This window comes from Cryptomeria japonica, chromosome 9 (genome assembly GCF_030272615.1).
Source record: "Cryptomeria japonica chromosome 9, Sugi_1.0, whole genome shotgun sequence".
In the NCBI taxonomy this organism is placed as follows: domain Eukaryota; kingdom Viridiplantae; phylum Streptophyta; class Pinopsida; order Cupressales; family Cupressaceae; genus Cryptomeria; species Cryptomeria japonica.
This window is the reverse complement of record NC_081413.1, coordinates 13,828,098-13,852,465: the sequence shown is the minus strand read 5'-3', so window position 1 is coordinate 13,852,465 and position 24,368 is coordinate 13,828,098. Positions and strand designations below refer to the sequence as shown.

General features: G+C 39.1%; 1 pseudogene; it reads left to right on the top strand.

The window, feature by feature from the left end:
• Window positions 1–5,295: 5,295 nt before the first annotated feature.
• The window catches only part of LOC131858159 (LEC14B protein-like), a 47,997-nt pseudogene continuing 28,924 nt past the window's right edge, over window positions 5,296–24,368 (top strand).

The window sequence follows — 24,368 nt, the reverse complement described above, 5'->3', positions numbered from 1 at the left end:
TCTTCCCATCCATCCTAAGATGAGAAAGGTTGAGAAAATTCCACCTCTTTTCTTTTCCTCACTCTACCTACTCCCCCAAATATTCCCTAAATTCCAAGTGTCCCAAGAAATGATATATGATTCTCTCCCACCTCTTGGGAGAAGGAGGAGGTTGGGATGAAATCTTATCCATCCCAACAAATTTAAACCCATAGGTACATAAAATTCAAAATTAAAAAGACCCCATAATAATAAAAAAACAAAAGATACCCCCCTCAAAATAGCCCCAACCCCTAACAAAAATGACCTAGGGGCCTTACTCCATAACAAATGGGTGATTTTAGTGACCGAAAGGGGTCCTAACTAGGTGTAAAGTTTACACAACAACACATAACCACCACAACCACATTCACATTTCATGTCTACAAAACAAATTACATTTACAACATATAACATATAGGTCCTAACCCTTCACCAAAAGGTCAAGATTGATTTAACTGGGATATTCACAATAAGAGTTACAACTTGTCCTCAGATGCCCATTGGCAATTTTTGCATTCTCAAACTATAAAATAATACACGATTATCAAGAGCATAAGCATTAATTATAACCAACCATATATCACATGTAATTAACTTCTCCACGTCATCTAATCCAATCATTCATATTGAGAGTAATGGTAAGGATTACATTAATCATGATATGATTCCATTGCATCTCAAATAACTCATTTACCACATGAACTATGTGTGTGTGTGTGTGTATATATATATATATATATACGTACGTGCGCGCGCACACACACACATATACATATATGTATACATATACATATATGTATATATATATACATGTATACATATACATATATGTATATGTACATATACATATGCATATGCATATGCATATGTCTATATATGTATACATATACATATATATACATAGAATATACATATATGCGTGTCATATAGACACACATATACACATATACATATATATATGTGTTTGTATACATGCATAAATACATACATATGTATATATGTATGTATGTATGTATGTATATATATGTGTGTATATATATCTATATATATATATACATATATCTATATATATGTATGTATGTATATGTATTATATATATCTATATATATACATACATAATGTACATATATATGTACATGTATGTACATGTACATACATGTATATATATACATATATACATGTATGTACATGTATATATACATACATGTATGTACATGTACATACATGTATATGTATGTATATATGTATGTATATGTATGTATATATATGTATACATATGTATGTGTGTGTGTACACACACGTATATATGTGTGTGTGTGTGTGTGTGTGTGTGTGTACACACACGTATACATGTATATATATATATATATAAATATATATACATACGTGTGTATACACACACATATATGTATATGTACATATTGTACACACACATATATGTATATGTACACACACACACATATATGTATATGTACATATTGTACACACACATATATGTATATGTACACACACACACACACACACACACATATATATATATACATGTGTGCGCACACACACATATATATGCACACACACATAGAATGATTATGAGACATCCATGAATAACATAAATTAGAGAGGTCCACATAAGAGCACGCAAAATTGTGTGTGTGTGTGTGTGACAGAGAGAGAGAGAGAGATCTATATATATATATATATATATATATATATATATATATATATATATATATATATATATACACACACACACACGTGTGTGCGCACACACACACATATATGCACACACACATAGAATGATTATGATACATCCATGAATAACATAAATTAGAGAGGTCCACATAAGAGCACGCAAAATTGTGTGTGTGTGTGTGTGTGTGTGTGTGTGTGTGTGTGTGAGAGAGAGAGAGAGAGAGAGAGAGAGAGAGAGAGAGAGAGAGAGAGAGAGAGAGATCCATGAATAACATAAAGTAGAGAGGTCCACATGGAGCACATAAAATGAGTAGCATGGTACCAAAAGATATATTCACTTATACTCCAAAAATCCAAAGCATAACATCACATAGTCCAACATAATGTCCAAAACATGAAATAATAAGGGTCCATAACACTATGTCTAACACTACATGCATGTCAAAGGCTATCACTATGAAGTAACCTGGGGAAGGATCTAACATGCAAGACTCCAGCATCATAAGGGATGAGGCAAGGATTGTGTTGATGGTTTTTGGAGAAGTTGACTACTCAATAACTTATAGAAATGTCATTGGCCCTTGGTCTGCTTGTGAAGTTGAATGGTTCCAAATGAGCCCACTAGAGATCAAGTCTTGTTGACTGCAAGGCTCCGACATCATAAAGGATGAGGCAAGGATTGTGCCTCGATGAGTGAATGGATACCCCTCAATCCTTGCTTACGGATTTCGTACCCTTGTTAGATTGCCTCACTATCAGAACTCCCATCCCCACCCCTCCACTCCCCAAACAATAGCTTAAACTTGTAGAAACCAAGTTGATAATGATAACTCAATGATGAACCACTAGTACCAAACCGGTACTGAGAGGGGGGGGGGGTGAATCAGTACAAACACAATGTCAGTCCAAAACCGGTTTGACAACAAATACTCCAAATGACTGATAAACAAGGATATCGGTAAAACAGAGTGCAACCGGTAACATCCAGTATAGCTCAATCAGTCATGAACCGGTCACTCAATAAGCTTTCCTCTTAGCTCAATACCACAATATCATTATATTCTCGTGCATAAACAAGAAAACTTAATCATCAGATCTTCACAATAGTGAGTTCAATATGTTTTATAGACAAGCATAAAACATAGAACCTTCATGTGCTTAACAGATAAAATAAAGCATCACAAGAAAAAAGCATTTCACATGACACAAATTTTTCACGTGAAAACCCAACTGGGAAAAACCACGGTGGGGATGAATACCCACAAGCTGCTTTTTGAACTCTTTTGAAGTCTGCTCTATTAGGAGCCTTATCCGGTTAAGGACATTACAATAGGTTCTGGTAGGAACCGATCCTGTTAAGGATCACCCGGTTAAGGGTTAAACCCGGTAGGGTCACCTTGTTAGAGGATTTTAAGAACTCAATAGCTGAAAGGATCTCCTAAGCTTCTCAAGCTTCTCAGAACTCTTTAGCTTTGAGTTACCCGGTTAAGGGATTTGAAACAAGCCTGTTAAGACCACCTGATTTAAGGGATTTTGAATCAAGCCAGTTAAGGCTACCTGGTTAGGGGATTTTACAACTGTTGAAGTGGTTAGAGATCAACAGGTATTACAATGATCTGTTAACAACACTTAATGCTAATGCAGATCCATTTAGGCTCCTCTTTTCCTTCTGCACATTCACTTTGCAGGTATCTCTTCTCTCCTTTGGTCTAGCAAGAATCACGTATCACTCTCCTTGGATACACATTCACAACTTTTGCCAACAACCTCAGACAGAAACCCAACATCGACCTTATAGGAAACATACAGGTCGGTAGCAAAAACCCTAAACCCTAAACCTGTCATGTTGACCAATTCAAAACGGTTCGATCCTGACCGTTGAATCATACTGCATTAAATGCACCAGTCTTGCATCGATCTCAAGACATTCTCCATCGTCCATTATCCACCGTTTACATGGCGGCTGATAACCCATCACACGTTATCACCGTTTGACAGACTTCACACATTCCCAAGGTAGATCGGAATAGTCATCTTGATGCAAGATCCTTCACGTGCATAGAGCTTACGTGGCAACACGATCTGTCCTCCATCATACTACTAACTCATCACACAAGGATCACCGATTGAGTCACACAGACTTGAGGTACTCCAACCGGAAACCCCGAAAGTGGAAGCTGCCTACCAACCAGTAGCCATACAGTGCTTCCATGTGCGAGTTCCCATAACTACATGCCGGTTCATTATTGAACAAATATGCCGCTTCACTTTGGCATATAAACCGGTTCACACATATGCCGGTTCCTCTCTCTTTACTTATCACATGTGCCGATTCACACTATGTCTCATATTGACATCAATGACAACATACAATATCATTATGTCTTCATGCCAGTTCACATAAGGCTCATGCCGGTTCACATAATGCCAACAGATAACTCTTCTTTGAACCTTCACTTTACCACACTTTTTGACCTCCGTTTTAGTCAAGTGTCTTTTGGTGATGTGCTTTTTTCTTCACATTTTGTTGTTGTCTTTCCCTTGGTTTTTTTTTTGTTGGTAAACTTGATTTACTCTTTTAAAAAATGATGAGTCATGAAGGAATGAAGGAGTTTTAATGACGTCCACAAGACCCAACGGTCTAAGGGACCTAGATGCTCCAAATTAGCCTAATTTCAGGTTCTTTTCCATGCTAGATCTCCTCTTATGAATCTTGATTAAGAGATTCGTTGTTTTGTGAAACCTTGACTCTTCAAAAAGCTTGTTCAAACTGCCCACTTTTAGTTTGTTAACAAATTGGCTGCAAATGTCATCATATGCTGCACACTCCATAATGAAATGCCATTCTATTTTTACTGCTCTCTTATTACAAAAAATGCATGTTCTTTCTTCCCAATCTTCTTTTGACACCTTCCATCTATCTGTTTCACATTTCAAGTGATGAGATCCAGTCCTTAGTTGAGCCATTAGAATTTTGGCCTTACCATTAATCGCGGATCTTAGATAATCTTTTTCATCATGCTCCCACATAGGGTTGAACTCTTTAATATAGCATGTTTTTTTTCTACCTAGCTGGTTTATCTACATGGCATACCTGAATTTCTCTAACACCCACTTTTTTATTTCCTCTTTATTGCTGGGATAGTCATGTAAGTTTATGTCCCACTTGTTCAACCACTTACTATTTTATTTCTTCCAAATCTTTTCCTACAACTTAAGTCCTGTTCAACCACTTACTATTTTATTTCTTCCAAATCTTTTCCTACAACTTAAGTCCTCTTCCACAATCAAGTTGGGCCACGGTGCGTGCGTGTCCATACTTTCTACTTTTTATGTATGCATGCCAGCTTCAGCCAAGAGGACATCATAAAGCATTGTTAAGGAATGAATAACGTACACGATCAAATAACTTATAGAACCACCCAGAGACATCAAAAAAGAAAACCAATTACACGATCAAATAACTTATAGAACCACCCAGAGACATCAAAAAAGAAAACCAATTGGTTTTACTCTTCCAACCATTCGGGTTGCTGGAGCTCTTCAGTTGCGAATGATGGCAGGAAATCGAGACCAAATTAATCAAAGACCAGAAGACGCAATCAGAAGACAAATGTTGTCATGTAGAATTCCCAACCTCCAAACCATTTTGATATGGAGGATAACAGTGATGGAAGTTATGAAGGGTTTAGTATGGATGATTCTTCTGAAGAACCATTTGGTATCTTTTTAGATTATACACACGAAGAGGAGCTTTCGAATGCAAGTATGCGCGGAAGAGAAAAAAGAGAAGACATACCCCCTCTGAACCAAGAAGTTGCACATATAACAAAATTGAGTACAGCCCCAAATGGAATGCTATCCAGGGTATACGGGAAAAACCAGAAGGGCTGTATTTCAACGATTTCTATGCTCGCAGGCAGAGAAGCAAATGTGTCTGGTAGAGGGAAATTTAGTGCAGCAGATCGCTGTCACGTTGCCAGCAGATATATGCCAACTGGTGGCCCAGTTCAAGTTGACTAGTTACTGTTAAACAGTAAAGCCTACGTGGGACAATTTTCAATAGATGGCTCCCTGTTTGTGGCTGGATTTAAGGGAATTGTAAGCTCTTACCACAGCTGGCTTCTACTAAAAAAATTCCATTTGAAACACTCATTTTTCCCTTTATCTCATTTCAAAGAAAGATAAAATAAAACTAGAAGAGCACTAGAGTAACTCTGCTCTATAAGATTTGTTAGTATCCTACCTAGATGATTTTCTTGTGGTCCTATGAAACAGTACCCTCGTATAAGAATATACAATGTGGAGAAGGGATGGGAAGTTCAGAAGAATCTGTTTCCCAGGGGCATACGTTGGACGGTCACTGACACAGCACTTTCGCCTGATCAGCGGTAACTTGTGAGTTTGGCAAATCCTAGATCGGGCTTCAATGTGAAGTTTGTACGCTGGTTTCTTCTAAACATATTTGAATGCAAATATATTATGGTACTTTTAATAGCGAGCTTGTTTGGTAATTTCACAAGTGCATTTTAATTCTGGACATTGTCTTGGAAATTGAAGATATTCATAACTTTAAACTAAAGACTCATCAACAGAATGATTTCAGTGGCAATTCTATTCTTAATGATATTCCAACTTGGCATTGGGGTGTCATCAACAGTGTTCAACATGCTGCCTCATCTGAATAAAGTAAACAATGATCAGATGAACTCATGGGATTCTCTTCGCCTTATAGAATTTATACAATATTGAGTAGACTAATAAGTCTAGTTGTTATTACAATGTCTAACTTGTGTATTTTCCTACAAAATGTGTCAAAGCATTTTCTGGAACAACTGTGCAGAATCTATCAAGCTGTTGTCAGGTGTTTCAATTGAGCTTTCCCATTCATCCTTGGGGAAATATAGTTGTGCGCTGATTGGGTTTTTGTTTCAAAGTTCTTAAAAAAGGTGGTCTAAATTAGGATGTAATTTATGCTATTTGTCAATATGTCTCGCTTATCATCAATGAAGTTTTCTTACTGATCATAATCTAATCTAAGGTTTAAATTTGTTTCTAATCCAATTTAGTGGGTGGACTATTTTTTTTAGATTACAAGAATCAAGTAGCCTTTCTATAAATCGCAATGTGCTTGGTAAACTTTTTCATGTGACCGGTGACATTGTGTCCACACGCCCTCTCATACCACGGAGATGGGCGATGACTAAACCTTGCGACCTATTTCCTACAATAAGATGCTTTTATCAATCGAGTCAGGGCACCCACCCAGATGGAGGAGTATTTGAATAATATCTGAAATATTAATTTTGTCTCCGACTTCCATACGTGCATTATTATGCTAATGCATCTTATAGTTATTTTGTCTTTAATGAGTAACAAAAGGGTAGAAACTGCCTTTATGTTTTGAAGATACAAAAAAACATATATAGTGCAAAATTCTCATGAACATACAATATTCACATTTGTTGTTATTTTTTCAGGTTTATGCTACCAACACAACTGCTGTACATATTGTGAATGTTGGAAGCATCGGCACTGAATCGCTAGCATATAGCACGGTATATTTTGTACATTGATTTGCATATCATGTTCATTTCATATGGTAAAAATAATATGAACATAGGCAGAAGCCCCAATTTTTTAAGCTAGTATGAACAAAAGAGTTATGATATGCATATATATTAAAATATGATTTTTTCTCTGACATTGATGCACTGAATGTAAATATAATGAAGTTTGATCTGTGCTACTTTTTCCATAGTTTCATATTGTAAACAGAATAATAGAAGATAATGGAGATGTTTGATGGACTGAATCAATGCAGGGAATTCACGAAAGACCTGACATGCCCATAGATCAAGATGTAGACTTCTTAGAACCTAACATGTACCTAGATCAAATAGGAGATTTCTCCAATGTAATTGACTTCTCCAGCGATCCAACAGCAGAGAGTTATCCCCCCTTTGGAATTTTTTCTGTTAAATATTCAACTGATGGACGGGAACTTGTAGCTGGCAGCGGTAACAAATCTATATATGTTTATGATCTACAAGCGAACAAGCTTGCTTTACAGATAGAAGCTCATAAGGTAGTGCCCTATATTTTCCATCCGTTAATGGCTAAAAATGCATTAAGTTTGGCAAAATATAGTTAGTATTCTTTGGTATTGCAATTTCAAGTTTAGCTAAACATGTGCTGTGCAATAGAAAATAATATAAGTACTATGTTCCCAAAGAAAGTTACATGTGATCATAGCTGGATCATATACCTGGGCACTTGAAACATCTGAATGGTCTTGATATCAGGACATAAAGTCAATAGTAATATTGAATGAAGAGCTTGGAAACTGAGTGATTATGCTCTGCTGTGGTTTTACAAATTAGTGCGAAATATATAGGGTGCATTTTATGAATTTGTTATTTCAACATTCGTGACAATGTCTACATCTACATCTTACCTTCTTATATTAGTCCAAAAGTCTTCCTTGTTGCATATGATTCTTATTTGAAATTATTTGATAATCTGAAATCAGCAGTATTTAATATCATACAACAACTCTTCATTTATTTGAAAAGTATGCTTTTGCTTTATTTTTGCAGGATGATGTCAATACTGTGGCCTTTGCAGATGAAACTTGTCACTTAATTTATTCCGGAAGTGATGATAACTGCTGCAAGGTATTCTGTTCGTGTGTTTCTTTCTGTGTGTTTTTTGTTTATGAAAGCCTAGTGTTTGTTCTGTCTAGCTTATGCAATACATTTTATTGGTTTTATTTTATGTGTGTTTATTATAGGTTTGGGATCGCCGATGCCGTACATCTGGAGCACGACCAGCAGGGAGTCTGGTTGGGCACTTGGCAGGTATTACTTTTATCGATAGTCGCGGTGATGGGCGGTACTTTATCTCCAATGGAAAAGACCAGACAACTAAGCTCTGGGATATTTGCACAATGTCATCTGGAAATTCTACGTATGCCATTTGCTCTTTTTGACTGTTTTTCAGTTTCAAATTTTAGTGATTTAAAATAATACTCTGGCGAAGAAGCATTGTTTTGGAGAGGAAATATGTTTTGGGTAGAAGTAGAACCTTCAATATAAAGTGGATTTTTCAATGGTTTGCTTTGTGGCATAGAGTTCATTTCAAATATAAATTTTTTTAGATATTTTTGCATTCCGAAATCATTGGTAACCAGTATAATCTGAGTTTTTGGCAACTGGTGGATGTGTGCTGTATTTAATTTTATCATGGGATCCAGGCTTTGAAGTTTTCATTTATATTGGGATTGAGCCTTCCAATAATTAACCTTGGCATTGTTAATGCTAGTCAATCATTTTACTAAACTCGTGCCTTTTCTTTCCATTTTTTAAACTTTGGGTTTCAGAAGCAGACCCCAATTTGTTATATCATGCAAATAGTTGAGCTGGCTACCTTTATTTTTAACAACTATCTCAGAATGCATGTGATCTACTTTGTTTTATGAGCTTAAGCTTATTTTTGTTCCTTAATTCCAGTTATCTTAGCTTTTCATTTGTATTGTAATTTGGGCCTTTAAAGAATTGGTATTTGGTGCAGGAGCACCTAGGACTTATGCTTATAGTCCTTTCACAATTTTGGCTTGTACTGACCTTAGCCAAGTCAGGTTCCTAATAAGGACTCTAGGAGGGTCCAAGGAGTGTGTGTGATGTTTGTTTTGAGTCAAGTGTAGGCCTAGTTGAGTTGGTTTTCTTCCTAGGTTTGCACTTTGTGAATAGGTGATAGTTTGAGTAGTTGAAATGACCTTCTTGATGGTCAAAAGTGGCATAACTTGGTGTGAGCATTAGAGAGGTTTAGAATGGTCTTAGGAATGCTTAAAAAGTCTTGTGTAATGACTTGTAATAGGTTGTTTAGGTTGGCAAAGCAAAAAGTGGAAAGTTGTAAAAGTTGTCATGACAACTTTTGTCCTAAAGGAGCTTAGCAATGGAGTTAGGGATAGCACAATGTCCTAGAATGCCTCCACACGCACCAAGACCTAGGACCCAAGACCCACAAGCATTTGACAAACGCGTATTTTGGGGATCCAGCTATATGGGTACAGATTGCAGGACATTGGAAGAAGCGAGCCCCATATGAAGGTCTTCGAGAAGGGTACGTAGCATACAATATTGATGAAGAGGTCGAAGTGCGAAGGAAAGCCCAAAATGCAAATAAAGAGGAGGAACCTGTAGACCTGGAGGAAGAACTTGACTTAGAAGAGTACGGGGCAACTCTTGGTCCCTGCTTAAAGATGGTGCTGAAAATGGAAGACCAATTCATCATCGACTCCCAGCCAGGCGAATTGGAAGCTGGACCAAATTCATTGTACCGGGTGATCCCCAACCGTACAGAACCTCCATAAGTTGACGGAGAATAAGTAAAATGGTATCAATAGTACGGAGGCCGCTACATTGACGGGCGGTATAAGGGGGTGGGACCAGCTCCATTAGTTGACAAGATATGGGACCTGGAGTATGTGGGGACGTGTTGTGCACAAGAATGCTACAGGAGGATGTCGCACGTATGTATGTGGTTGCACGATTTGGAGATAAGGGTAAGGCCCTAGGGTGGTTCCTCAGGTGTAAAGAGGAACATAGGAAGCGAAGATGCTGACAAAGGGCTAAATAAAAGATGGAAGGAAAACAGAACGCATGGCAAGGGAACAACAAAGAAAAAATCAGGTATCAGTACAGCAAAGAGGAAATTGAGGGGGCAAAAAAATTTAGAAGCATCTGAAAAGGCAACAAGCTATCCTGAAGATCAAAAAGGGTCGAATGCATAACGAAAACAAACCTGGGATACCTTACTATATTGAAGGTACGAAAGGTTGAATCTAAAAAATATTATTGCTTGAAGACTTTAAAACAATTGTTAAACAAGGGGGTATTGAAAATCAGAAATGAAAAGTACGTGGAAGAAATAAAAAGGCCAGGGTTTATAAGCATAAAAAATTTTGTAAGGCAAAGGTGATGGAAATAAGGGAAAAATACAATTAATAAGGAGGCAATTATTTTATAAAAAGAATAAAATATTTGAGCCTAACCCTAACCCATAAAAGGTCAAAAGATTATATAAAGCCCTACAGAGCCCATTTGTACACAGCACACAGGCAAAGTCAAGACAGTGGAAGCAGAATCGACAAAGGAGAAAAGGAGAGTGCAGGAAGGGTCGTACGACCAACACACACAACAAGCAAGTGGAGTCCGTACGGCGTACAGATTGCGTGTACGAATGAGCAAAGAACACAGTGCACACATCCTGATCTGTACAACGTATGGATTGTGCGTACGGAAGAGAAAACAAAGAGCAAAACCACCGTACAACGGCCACAGAGTCAAACATCGTACAGCGACCACAGAGCAAGATACCAAGCAAAACATTGTACGACAATCACAGAGAAAAACACCATACAGTGTACGATGATCACACCAAGGCCATACAATTTGTGTCGACCCCCACGACCCAGTCCGTACGGCGTACGGTATTCATATCATGACATATGGTGGGCACAAGGTAATTCGTACGACATACATTGCAATCTGTACGAGGAGATTGGAAGTTCATACGATAGCGTACGGTTGTTAACGCAAGGGGAAAGAATACCGTACGAGCAGAAGAAAGGGGACCGTACGGTTTGTCGATGCCGAGAGGAATCACATAAAAAGTTCAAAGGCATTAGTACAGAGATTTGTGTCATTCGTGCAGAGTTGAGTGCAGAGTTTGTGCAGGTGAAAGAGGTCGTACGGTCAGGGAAGGGAAGTGTACAGACTAATCCGTATGATGTTGAGGCAGCAGTTGGCCCAATGGTCTGTTCAAATTGTTGGGTCACACTTGCAGACTGTTATAATAACGGTCAAGGACTAGACAAAAACAAGGAAACAGGGCAAAGCAGTTACAATGCAACCATGACCGTTACAGACCCAGCCAGCAGCAGCAAGAAGGCCAAAATTAGGCCAAGAGTATAGAAGGATTCGGAGGGAATCATTGTTGAGAATGTAGCCTTTGAGAGCGTGACTGGTAGCGAATGTCATACATGGTGGGAGGAAACCCCTCCCGACCATGTGATAAAGGACTCAAGAAAGCACAGGTAGACCATGCCATTCAGATGCTGACATACAACATCAAGGATTTTGAGTCGGTGTTGTGGACCATGGTGTCTGGATACAACCACCAGGAAAGGATTTCCATCATTCAGTTTCAAGGCTGCACGGTACGAAGTTCCTTCAAGGTGGAAGACTTCAAGAGGGTGTTTGGTATACCCGAGAAGGGAGCATTTGCAGCGAAACCGGCCAAGAAACTCACCAAGGAGAAAAAGAAGTGGCTGCTGGACTTGGTATGCAGAGATGACCTGACAAAAGAGGAATGGAAGAGCGCCTAGTTTGACAGTAGGGGATTGAAGTGTGCTTTTATCGAACCAAGAGAATGGAAAATGCTGATGGACTTGGTAAAATGTCAGCTCACAGGGGCTAGCCGTGCATTCGATATAGCCATCTGGATGATAGGGTTGATGAATGGCATTAAGTGTGGCAAGGTGTACAACTGGGGGCAGCTTTTAGCTGAGAGGATTCATGATTTCCTCAAGCTAGAACACAAGACATTTTACATGTGCCACCACGCCATCAGTCTATTCCTGGATGTTGTACGCCTACAAGTACCGCCAGAAATGTGGGCTACTTTCAAATCGCGCGGAAGGGTGGAACCCAATAAGCCGTCCATGTACTATTATGCCCATCTGGACACTCTTGGTGACACCACGCAGCTGGCAAAGAGGAGGAAGTTGGACGAGTCCGTTGGAGTTGAAGATGACAACAGTACCGCGGATTTCGAGGAGGTCGAAGAAACTGAGAAGAAGAGTGGAGATGAGGGATTCCGTATGGCACCACACATGGCAGGAGAGGATGAAGGGGAAGTGGAATCACAACAACAAGAAGGGGAGGAGGAAGAGTAGCATGGAGGACTCCGAGCACAGTGGAAAAGCAAGCGAATTGCCCCCTTCAGTGCACTTGGTACCGCAGGAAGCACGTACAGTGGCCAGCCTCGTAGGCGATGTAAGACCAGTAGGGGTGTTGTTCAGGAGAATTGATGGAGAACCACCGGCACAACGACATGTGTCACTACTGCAGATCAGTCTGGCTATACTCGAGTCACAAGTTGTACCAGCAGTAGAGCGTACCAGTAGGCCAAACCGTACGGGTAGTGACCTAGGCAGTGGGGGAGTGGTAGACCATACGGGGTTAGAGGAGGTCATACAACATAGTCCTGATGTAGCTGTACAGGAGACAGTCATACCAGAGGAAGCAGTACGAGAAGCAGTCATACAGGAGATAGGTACTGGTACGATAGGTACTAGTATGGTACCAGTAGGGGGAAATGAGTTCGGGGATGTTCCAATGGCAGAAGGAGATGGCTTGGCAAAGTTGGCGATACTAGATACATTGACGGACGAGGATATAGATGCATCTCTGGACGGGTGGTTGGGGCAGTTTGCACTCACACCTCACCCTCCCACCTCGCCCTCACCACATGCCATGGCAGTTGGACAGAGCTAGACATAACATAGGACCACTCTTATCACAGACCAGAAGGAGAGGATGATTGCAGAGGAGAACAGAGCAACCGGTGGTAGTGGACATGAGCCGAAGAGCATTGATGTTGAGGAGAGAAGGTCCAGAGGACTACCGGCAGGTCTTCACCTCACCCCACTAGACCCTAGCGATCCAGTAGGCTCGCTTCAACGGTTCTTTGGGGAGCTGCATGGGATTTCCGATATAGCATGCGGAATGGCGTAGTTGACTGGACAGATGGAGGCCGACAACTCAGCTGATGTCGAGAAGTTGTGCCACTTCATGACTTCCGGATGTGCGGACGAGTTTGCACGCCACTTTGAGCAGCAAGGGTGGCCAGACAGTAGTATGTTGGAGATGGTACAAGAGTGGATGCACAGGCTGCTAGTGGAGGGAGTGGGCACCTTGGGCGCCACCTTGAGTAGTATGGAGGGATCGTTCCAGAATGTCTACCTACAGATGCGACAGAGTCAGATAGAGCAGCAGGCCCAGTGGTTGTACGCAGAAAAATTGGAGAAGGGGAGAAGCGTGCGAAGTTAGCCGCAGTGGAGAAGAACCTAAGGATTGAGCTAGAAACGAAGGTGACTACTTATGAGGCCTGTTGCAGCACGCAAAAGGAGATACAGGTACTGGCAACACAGGTGGTTGAGCTTACTCTACAGATGGAGCAGAAGGACAAAAAACTATTGGAGGCCGCACACATGGTCAAGAAGGCATGGGAGCTACAATTGATAGCAGAGAAGAACCTCATACTCCACACAACGCAACAACCTTTTTCTTCGACCACCACAGGGATGCCTCCTCCCCCTTCTCAGTCTTAGTCTTAGTCTTTTGTTTGTTATTCGAGCTCCTGTTGTCTTGGTCGTTTGGAAGACGACTACTTTTTTTTGGGGGGGGGGGCTGATGTTAGGGGTCAATAACACATGTTAGTTTATAGTGGGGTTGGGTGTTTATGTTTGAGTCGCTGAAAGGTTCCCGTGGGGTAGTTGGTAGTTAGTGACGGTTGGCAACTTGGCCAACCGTTGAATCTATATATGGTATGGATGGAACCTGAGCAAGGAGGGGATTGTACTGACATATTTGAGAATTCAATAAAGATATCATTATTCTATCATAACTGTTATGTTATTGTTATTTATGCTTTGATATATATTAATGTTTTGTTGCATGAATTGTTGGTATGTGTGGGATATCTCTATTTATTTGTGAGTTTACCAACCTCGCCATAAGGGCTAAACAACGATCAAATGAGACAACTCCAAGGTTTCTACTTTCAAATCATGACTCGTGGATAAGCACAGTTGGTCAATGTGATTGCTGGTAATCCAAGGGGGTCTTACATTGAATACTTGAATGTTTGAATTGCTGGAACTTATATTATAACTACTTGCTTGGAGAATAAAGAGCAAAAGAGATAAGGTTCAAGAAGACTACACTACTCCTAAGAATGCAAGAGACAATGAACAATTAGGTGAAATCAACTCAGCTTCGCTTCGCCATCAACGAACAACTCTACAAAGCTAGTGCGATCTCCTAAGGTAGGCATGTGATGTTCAAATCACTATCAATCAATAAAGATACCATCAAGGCAATGCATATCAAAGTGTGAATAACAATTGAAGTTAAGCTCATTGAAAGATTCTAGTTGACCACATGAGGCAAACTTACAATCAGCAAATTGCTAGTGGTATGGATAAATGAATTTCACCATTAATCATTCACAACTCCTATCATTCATCTAATTAGAATGAAAGCAAATGAATTGAGGAGTAGAGACCATGCGACTTGTTCAAATAACACATCAAATTCACCTTAACTTCAATGAAATCAATTTGTCCTTTACAACAAAGTTTTGGCAACAATCTTTGCATTCTCCTAATCTAACTTCTATTCTAATTGCTAACTGGCTATTATCTATTGATCAGCTACTCACTATTTCTAAATTATTAACCTGCTATTAACCCTTTACAAATGAGAGTTTTGAGACTTATATAGTGCTCTCAATACAATTTAATGGCTTAGATCAATTTGAGATCAATGTCCAATATTTTACAATAAAACCCTAATTAGGGTTTGTTACAACAAACTCTTCTTAGCCAGTGAAATGATTACAATAATTTGAACACATATCCATCTTGATTTCTAAACAATGAGAATTGAGGTTAGGTACATAAAATTGTATTTGATGAGGCGCCATGTGTCACTTGCTCCACTATGAGATGAATCAGGTTCATTGAACTTGGACTTGCTAATGTGGAAGTAGCTTGATTGGCTTGGGAGTGAATAGGATGCCACCTCACCCTCTTATGAAACTATCTCCATTCCTCGATCATGTTCATTCTTCTTTATTCTAACTTGGAAATTTTACTTCTTGTGATGCATTCTCAACCTTAACCCTTTAAATCTTGAAGTACTTCCTTCCTTAACCTTCTTTGACCTTGAACTTCCCTGCCTTGGACTTGGAACTTGAACTCCTTGATCCTAAAATGTATAGCTTGATGTAGTTCTTGATTTTTATATTATCCTCATGTCACAAATTTGCCTTAGCTTGATGTACTTGAATAGTGGAACAAGTTGCAAAAGGGTAACTTGATATCTTCTTCATTGATTTCCTTGATCTTCTTTATTGCTATTTACTCCTTATGTTCTTGATGGATTTCATCTTGAAGTACCTGGACTTGTCAATTCTTTGTATTTCAATGTTGAAAATGTGAGGTGTAGGTGTTGCTTTCCTCATCTTGAAGTCTTGATGTTGCCTTGGAATGAACCCTCGATGTCACAACTGCTTCTTCACTCCTTTGGAATTCCTTCTTTGTGATTCCCTTCATGTTGTTGATTCTTTCATCCACATCCTCGAATGTGTGGATCATGTCCTTGCATTAGTGAATCCTTCCCATGTTCTTGAGATGTTCCTTGTGAAGTTCTCTCAATGTATCAAACCTGAAGGACAAAAGATTTTGCAACAAAACATTAAGCAAATGAGAATAATACTAATACTTAAGCAAATTACTCTTCCTAAAACCCTACCCAAACCTGGAAATCGCATTAAAAGGTCAGAAAATGCAAATCTGGAAATAATGTGTCATCTCGAAGTCCAATTGAACTTTGGATAAGATTTGTTGGAAATTTGCTTTCAAATGTATAAAATCAGAGCTTAGAGTCATCTATGTTAAATTCAGAAAATGTCACGATAGTGCATATAACTCATGTTCCAAAATTTGAATGTTATAACCTTAAGATCTGGTTATTACTTAGAAAATCTGAGTCATACCTCCTCGTTTTAATGATTATCAAATTCTGAAATTAAGTTTTCTGAGCAAATAGGATGACTGAATTTTAATTATTGACACTCAGAAAACAGAGTTAAAACCCCTTAAGGCTTTGGCCTTTGACCAGCCTTTTTCCACGAGTTGATTTTCAAAATCTCTTTTCAAACTGTTACTTCTCCAATGCAAATTAGCAGCACTTGATCCTTTAACCTTCTGTTCTCAAGATGAATTCGCTGAATCTCCTTTGGAGGGCAACTTAATGGGATTGAGGTTGGCAGGTCTCACGTAGGAGAAGTTGATGTCTTCTTCTTGGAGCAATTCCACTTCAATTTCGCCTATCACAGCTTTGAAGAAATTCTTGTTGAAATCTAACCTCTGCTTGTAGGGCTGTGAATGCAATTTTGTTTGTGAATTATGGAAGAATGTGTGCATCTTCTTACCTTTATATGTTTAACTCCAAGAGTTGCACCTCTTTATGTTCTTAAGAAGGCTGACTTAGCATATTAAGGTTTTCAAAATCGCATTTATTCTCTTCCCTTGTAGAGGGCCGACTTGGCAAATAGTTAGAAGAAAGCGCTTATCACCATGCGATTCTAACCTCCAGCCGTCTAGGTTAGATTTCCCTTCAATTTTTCCTTAGTTGTTCGACTTGTATCTTTGGAGGTTCATATTTAAATTTGATAATTTTCAACTCCCACCTTTGCGACTTGAAAGTCTCACGCCTACATCTTCTTTTAGTGAATTCACCTTTCTTCTCTTTAGTGAACTTTTCAACTTGCATTTTTAAGGGTTTGATTTTGATATTCAAGTGCTTTCAACTTACATGTTTGGAGGTTTGAATTTCATGCTTGATATTTCAACCTTGGTCCTTAGTGGTTGGATTTTCATCTTCTCTTTTAGTAAATTTTTCCTCTATCTTCTTTCAAGCAAATTTCATCTCTTTTACTTGCATCTTTCCAACTCCTATCCAGCCAATTTGAAATTCGTTTCATTTAATCCTTAAGTGTATGTGTTCTCTTTTGATCTTTTTTTTTAGTAATTTGCTATCTCTAAGTTTGAGCATTTCAACTCTTACCTTTGAAGGTTCGATTTTGAACACTTACATTTCAACTTTGATCCTTGGAAGTTCGGTTTAGAGTTCAACCTTGATTGCTGTGACTTGAAGGAGCAAATTCCATCTTTGTTTGCATTTCAACTTCCATCTCTAGGAGTTCGACTTTAATGCTTAAGTGTTTTAAACTTGCTCCTTTGGAGGTTCGATATTGATACTTAATGATTTTAACCTTGATGCTTGGAAGTTAGTACTTGTTATCTTCTTTAATCAGCAAACTCACCCTTCATCTTCTTTCCATCGAACTTTATCTTTCCATCCATCATTCTTTCAACTTCAACAATCTTCCTTTATTCATACTTCTCATTTTTAGTAATTCTGCTAATCTTGCATGTCTAGAGGTCTGAATTTTGAGACTTGATTCTTTGAAGCTCCATCTTTGCGACTTGAGAGTGTCATGTTCTCATCTTTGTGAAAAGGACGATCCTACTTACTTCCCAGCTGTTTATCTTCAGATCTCTTTCAAATTCACTTTACCATTTATCCAACACATTCCCTTAGAGGTTCAACTTTGACTTGATAATTTCCAACCTTCATCCTTGGAGGTTCGATTTTGATACTTGATGGTTTCAACTTACATCCTTGGAGGTTAGATTTGATACTTGAGTATTTCAACCTTCATCCTTGCAAGTTAAAAGTTTCATCTTTTCAACCTTCATCCATGCAACTTCAGATTTTCACCATAAGTTAATTCGCCTTGTCATCTTTTGGAAAATTCGCCTTCTTATCAATTCAAGTTGATTCACACTTCTTTCTCATTATCGAGGGTTGAACTTGATAGATTGAACTTTATTTCTTTCCAACTCAAGTGGGTGTGCAAGAGGTTCAATACTTGTTGAGGTTGAAATGCTCTTAAATGCTCTTCATCACTCTTCTTTACCAACCTAGGTTGATCCATAGGTACACTTAGAGACTTCCTACCAACCTAGGTTGATTCGCACTTATTGACAACTTAGAACTTCAAGCAATTTTGTAATGTGACCGCAACCTGACATCCCTTACTCATTAGTGAAGGTTAACAACTAAAGAAACTAAGACACCTAACCTAAGCAAAAAGTGGGGGTCCTGTTGACGTGTATTTTGTACACCATCATACACAAAATAAAATACCCAAAGGCATCTTATCCTCTCTTGAATAAAGTCTCTAACTGCTGAAGATTTCGCAAGAAGGATCAGTTAGGATGACTCCAATGTTCTGGTTAGTAGGGTCTCTATGTGTGGATAAGCACCAGTGGTCATTGTGATTTGCTGTGTCCTCAAGGGGCCTTACATTACCGAAGTTCTTTTTTGCTAAACTAAACAAACTTTTGAAGAAAAATGACAAAAGAGTAGGGTTTGCAAGAGGTCTAATCTAGTCTAACCCTAAGAATGACTTCATGTGGACAAGACTTGGAAAGATTCTACCAACTTCAATTTTGCCATAAAATAACAACTTAATTGAAATTGATGCGATCTTCTAAGGTAACAAATGATTTTCAATACATCAAAGATCAAAGATACTACCACGAAGGTACATATCCAAGATACAATAATGACTGAAGGTTAAGTGATTCAAGTATCTCCAGTTGACCACGCAAGGCGTTCCTACAATCAGCAAGAAGCTAGTGGTTTGGAAAGCGAATCCTACCAAAGATCAAGTCTCACACTTTGTCCTTCGAATTAACACACTACTTTGATTGAGAATGATTCAAGTAAATCGAACAACCATGAAGATAACCAAGAAAGTTGCAACAAAACACCATAACTTCAATATTTCATTGATTTCAAAGTCATCATGTACAACAATTGTTTGAATTCCTTTCCTCAAAAACTCAATCTTGCTACAAAAGTAAATTGTTTCTAAACTCTAATCTCTCTAATACAACAAACTCTCTGATATCTAACTATTACAAAATGAAATGAAAATGAGGGTATAAGTAGCATCCTCAATTACAATGAATGGTCCAGATCAAAAAGCAGATCAATGGTCAAGATCATGACACCTAAACCCTAATTAGGGTTTGTTACAAATGACCTCCTTTTTACTCAACAATATTAAATGCATAGCCAAATATTAAATTTGGCACAAAAACCTAGGAGACATAAACCAATGACAATTAAGATGCCATGTCATCTATAACAACCTCTCATCTAGAATCTTATTCCCTTTCCAATGTTCCTTTTTAGCATATGCAATGAATCTTGATACGATTCCTTCGATCTCAGCAATTGGAATCTCGGGAAGTTCTTCATTCTTTCTTCCAAATGGATGACCTGATCAAATGCATCTAGAAGAGCTGCGTCCCATGTAGGTTCAAGTTCCTTAGTCCTTTCAATCAGGAGCATGGTAGCAAACATCTGGTCATGTTGCTCGTCTGTGATATTAGCGTCCTTGCAAAAGATGACCTTGATTCTATCCTCCAATTCCTGCAAATCCACATCTGTCTCGACCTCGATCCTTCTGCCAAGAATGGTACGAAGTACCTCAAATACTCTGTCTTGGATCGGATTGATCACCTCCTCAACATGGCTACATCTAGTACTGATGTCCTCAAAGAGAACACTCTTCATCTGGAGTAAGGTTGACCACTGAAGCAAACTGTGAGGTCCTCCATCCATAATCTTTTCCTGCGCTAAGACCTTCCTTGATGTTTGCCTAATTACTTTCAATACAGGAATGATAACATCTCTAGTATGAGCAAAAGCGGCTACTGTTATCATCAAGTTGTGGATTATCTCAAGAACCTGGATAGCCCTATGAATAGTCTTCATCATCCTTGCTACAAATTCTACGACAACTGTATGAGATTTGTCCATCCAAGTACTCATACGCTGGACCATACTCCTGAATTTCTCTGCCTCATTAATTGATTGAAGGGGAAGTGCCTGCACTGGTGATCTAGCTGGATCCTGATGTCCCAAAGGCTCATTGAGATGACTGAAATATGTCCTCCATGCACCTCTCTCTCTCTCAAGCTTTCTATTCTTTTCCATTTCTTCCCTAAGCTTGTCTTTCAATGCCTCAAATGAATCAGTGGCATCATCTAGTGTCTGCTCAGCTGTGGATGGACCTAGCTCAAATGTCTCTATATCATATTCCTCTGCTAGGATCTCCCCTTCATATTTGTCTACTGCCGGTGTAGCTATCTGCAGTTTTCTGGACCCAGTCTCATCTCTAATCATCTTGGACATCTTGGTAGCTTTTCTCTTCTCTGTTATTTCCTGAGAACGTCCAACAAGGCTCTCTAAATCAATTACATTGTCTTCGTCCTCTATCACGATCACCTTAGTTAATCTTTCCTTTAACCAATCTGGGATAGCTGATTTTGTCTCTTTGACCTGAATCTCCTTATGCAATACTTCTTCTTCTCTGGGAGGAGATGTTACCTCGTTATCTTCTCTATCTTCATTTAGCTCATAATCTTGGAGAGATCCATCTGGTGACCCTTGCGGTGCTTGTCCTTCTTCCTGCCTATCATTCTGTACCATCGATTCCATAGATTCTTCCATTTGAAGTGTCCTCTTCTCTGGTCTAGAAGATGTGCCTGATGAACGATCTCGATTGGCCCCTTGCTTCTTCTTGGAAGATTCTCTCTTTTCTGGCCTTTCTTTCCTCTTCGAACCTCTTGGATGAAGATTGCCTTCACTTGCACATCGAAGGTCGCCTTCACTTGCATTTCTAGGATTAGGATTGCCTTCGCTCACACTAGCTCCACCTTCGGCTGGTTTCTCTTCCAAAGTGAAAGTCATAGCTATGCCTTGTTCTCTCAACTTCTGATGCTGTACGTCAACCCATCTGCGAGTACAAGACAAGACTGGAGCCATCAAAGCATCTAAATCCACGACCTCGGGCTCATTCCAATCTAACCTTATTGATTTGCTTTCTCGATCATAGGATGATTGGATATGTCTGCCACTGTCCTGAGCTTGGTCGGCCACTCTGTAAATCCTGCATTTCCTGATGAAATCCAAAGGCAATCTAGAATGCATCTTTCTTTTCACTTCAAGATCATCTAAGAGATTCATCATAAAATCTTCTATTTGGTACTCATGCTTAAACTTCCTACCGACTGTCTCCTCTATGTATCCATGTGGATCAAAGCTTTCTCTCAAAGCAAAGGATGAAAAAGAATACAAAGCTAACTCCTTCTCTGCGTCATCCATGGCTAAAGCATTAGGACATACCTCAACTGAATTGCCTAAAATGATAGGTACCGAAACTCCATTCCCATGTCTGTGTCTGAATGCCTTCGCATATGCTGCCAACTGTCTTGTTACTTCAAGTAACACAACTCTGTCTGTCGGATATCTCGGCAACATGTATGGAGGTGAAGGACATCCATGTACTCTAATATAGGTAAATTTCGGAAATTGGATAAACCAAGCACCATACCTCTTCACTAACTCTTGTGCATCCTGAGATAATCTGTTGTGAATCCCACCTTGCAACGTCCTTGTGATGTTCATCGTGAAGGTATCATTAACTAGCTTGTAGTTGCTTCCTGGCGGATGATGCAAGTAGACATAGGAATCACAAACTCTGACCTCGCCGGGTCCTCTTCCAATCACTCCTCTGTGAGGTAGTCCTGCGTACTCAAAACTCCTGATCAAGGCATATATGACGTATGAACTCATGTGGAAGGACTTGGTAGCTTTGAGTCTCCTCAACTGTACGTCCAATCAATGGCTAATCATCCTAGCCCAATGTATTGTTCCTTTTCCTTGAACAATCACCTGGATGAAGTAGAACATCCACTTCTCAAAGTAGAAGGCGTGAGGGGCTCCTGTGACTCGGTTGAGCATGGTGATCAAATCTCTGTACTCCTCCTGGAAATCAATCCTATGCGGTGTGTTCGGGATCTTGCTCAGGCGAGGACGACTCTTGAGTAACCAGTTCTTGTTGATTATGTTTAGACAAGCATCTGGATCATCTTCGTACATTGACCTGGCTCCTTCTATGCTCTTGTATATCATGTCTCTGTGCTCTGAAAGATGGAAAGCTTCACTTATAGCTTCCTCTGAAAAATACGCCAAAGTGTTCCCTTCATTGGACACGATCGTTCTGGACTGAGGATCATAATGACGAGCACACTCGATCATCAACTCATGGCACTGAACTGCTGGAGGGAAGCCGGCCGCCTTAATGATGCCACTCTCGATTATTCTCCGGGCGACAAGTGATGGTTTGCCAATGTAAGGGACCTCTCGAAACTTCTTCGTGCTAAAGTTGCCCAAGTTGGTATCTCCAATGTTGCTCCACTTTGAAACGATCTTGGTCTCCACTTCTTCGGTCTTTTGATCCTCCTTCATGAGAGCTGGACGACTGGTGGATGCTCCCGCCTTCGGGGTCGCCATACCTACACAACATTTCATAATAAGAACTAGATTTTGCAATGCATAACATAGATTAGATTAACTTTAGGAAACTTCATGATAAGTCCTTGAGTTATCATTTCCTAAAAAAAAAAACGATTGAGCTAGTGGAATTCAAAATTTCAAAATTCAAAATTTGAAGCTATGACGATCAACGTTCAAAATCAAAACAATAAATCCATATCGCCATACCTCACTTGAGAGCTAACACTAGAATGCAAAATGAGGAAAATCGCCTAGGCAAAATTAATGTTTGAAGCTTTTTCCACGTGATTTTCAAGCGAACGTCCTTCCTATCAACTCGCCACCCTTGGGGATGTCTTTGACGTGATCTTCAATGTTCTTGGCAAGTTCGCTCAATTCTAACCAAGGTTTGCATGTACTCTCCTTTTGATAATGCTTCGCACCACCTTGCTTTAATGAAAATCGCACTCTTTAAACACAATTCGCACTTCTCCTTCCAAGATCGCATGTGAGATGATAAAATGATAATGTGAAAATAACAATTTTCACCCTCCCTTTATAGGCGCTTAACCCTTCATTCACCCCTAGGCCGACTTTGCCAAAATAAGGCAATTAAAATGATTTTTTTAAAATAAATAACAAGGGCCGACCTTTTAAATCAAAGCGCTCCATTTGATTTTTAATTAAATTAATAATTAATTAATTAATTGCCATCGTTTTTTAATAAATAAATTCGATTTTTAAAAGGCAAAAAATAATTAATTAATGTCTTGCGCTATATTTAAATGCTATTTTAATTGATTTTTTTTTTTAATTTATCGAATTTTCTAGCATTTAATAAAATCCAAAAATGTTTTAGCGCCAAGAATTTCAAAAAAAAAAAGAAAGGTAAGGACACAAACCATTATCGCCCTAGTCCCTGACTGAGGGACATGAGCGATCTAAATGTTTTCTCCTTGATCTTGCTTGTTCGATCACCAATCTTCATCATATGGCAAGTAATGACGTTGTCCTTCCATTCCACGCCCACTTTATTCGTTGTTAACAAGGCATTTAGATGTTTAAAGGATTATCGCCCTGGTCCCTTGGTGAGGGACAGGAGCGAACCTTGTATTTTAACCAAAATTCTTCGTACTTAACCCTTCGTTTCTTGTTCATTGCCTTCCAAACGACATTCTTGATCTTGTGCAATCTTGCTTTAACATGATTTTGAAGGAAAATGAATGACTTTGTGAAAATCGCCCTGGTCCTTGCCTGAAGGACAGGAGCGATATAGCTTCCTTGTTCAAATTGATCACCTTTTGACGTTTAATTTCTTTGCATATCATCTTCTTAAGATACCTTAGACCCTGTGCAACCTCGCTTAATCTTGATTTGGCATGA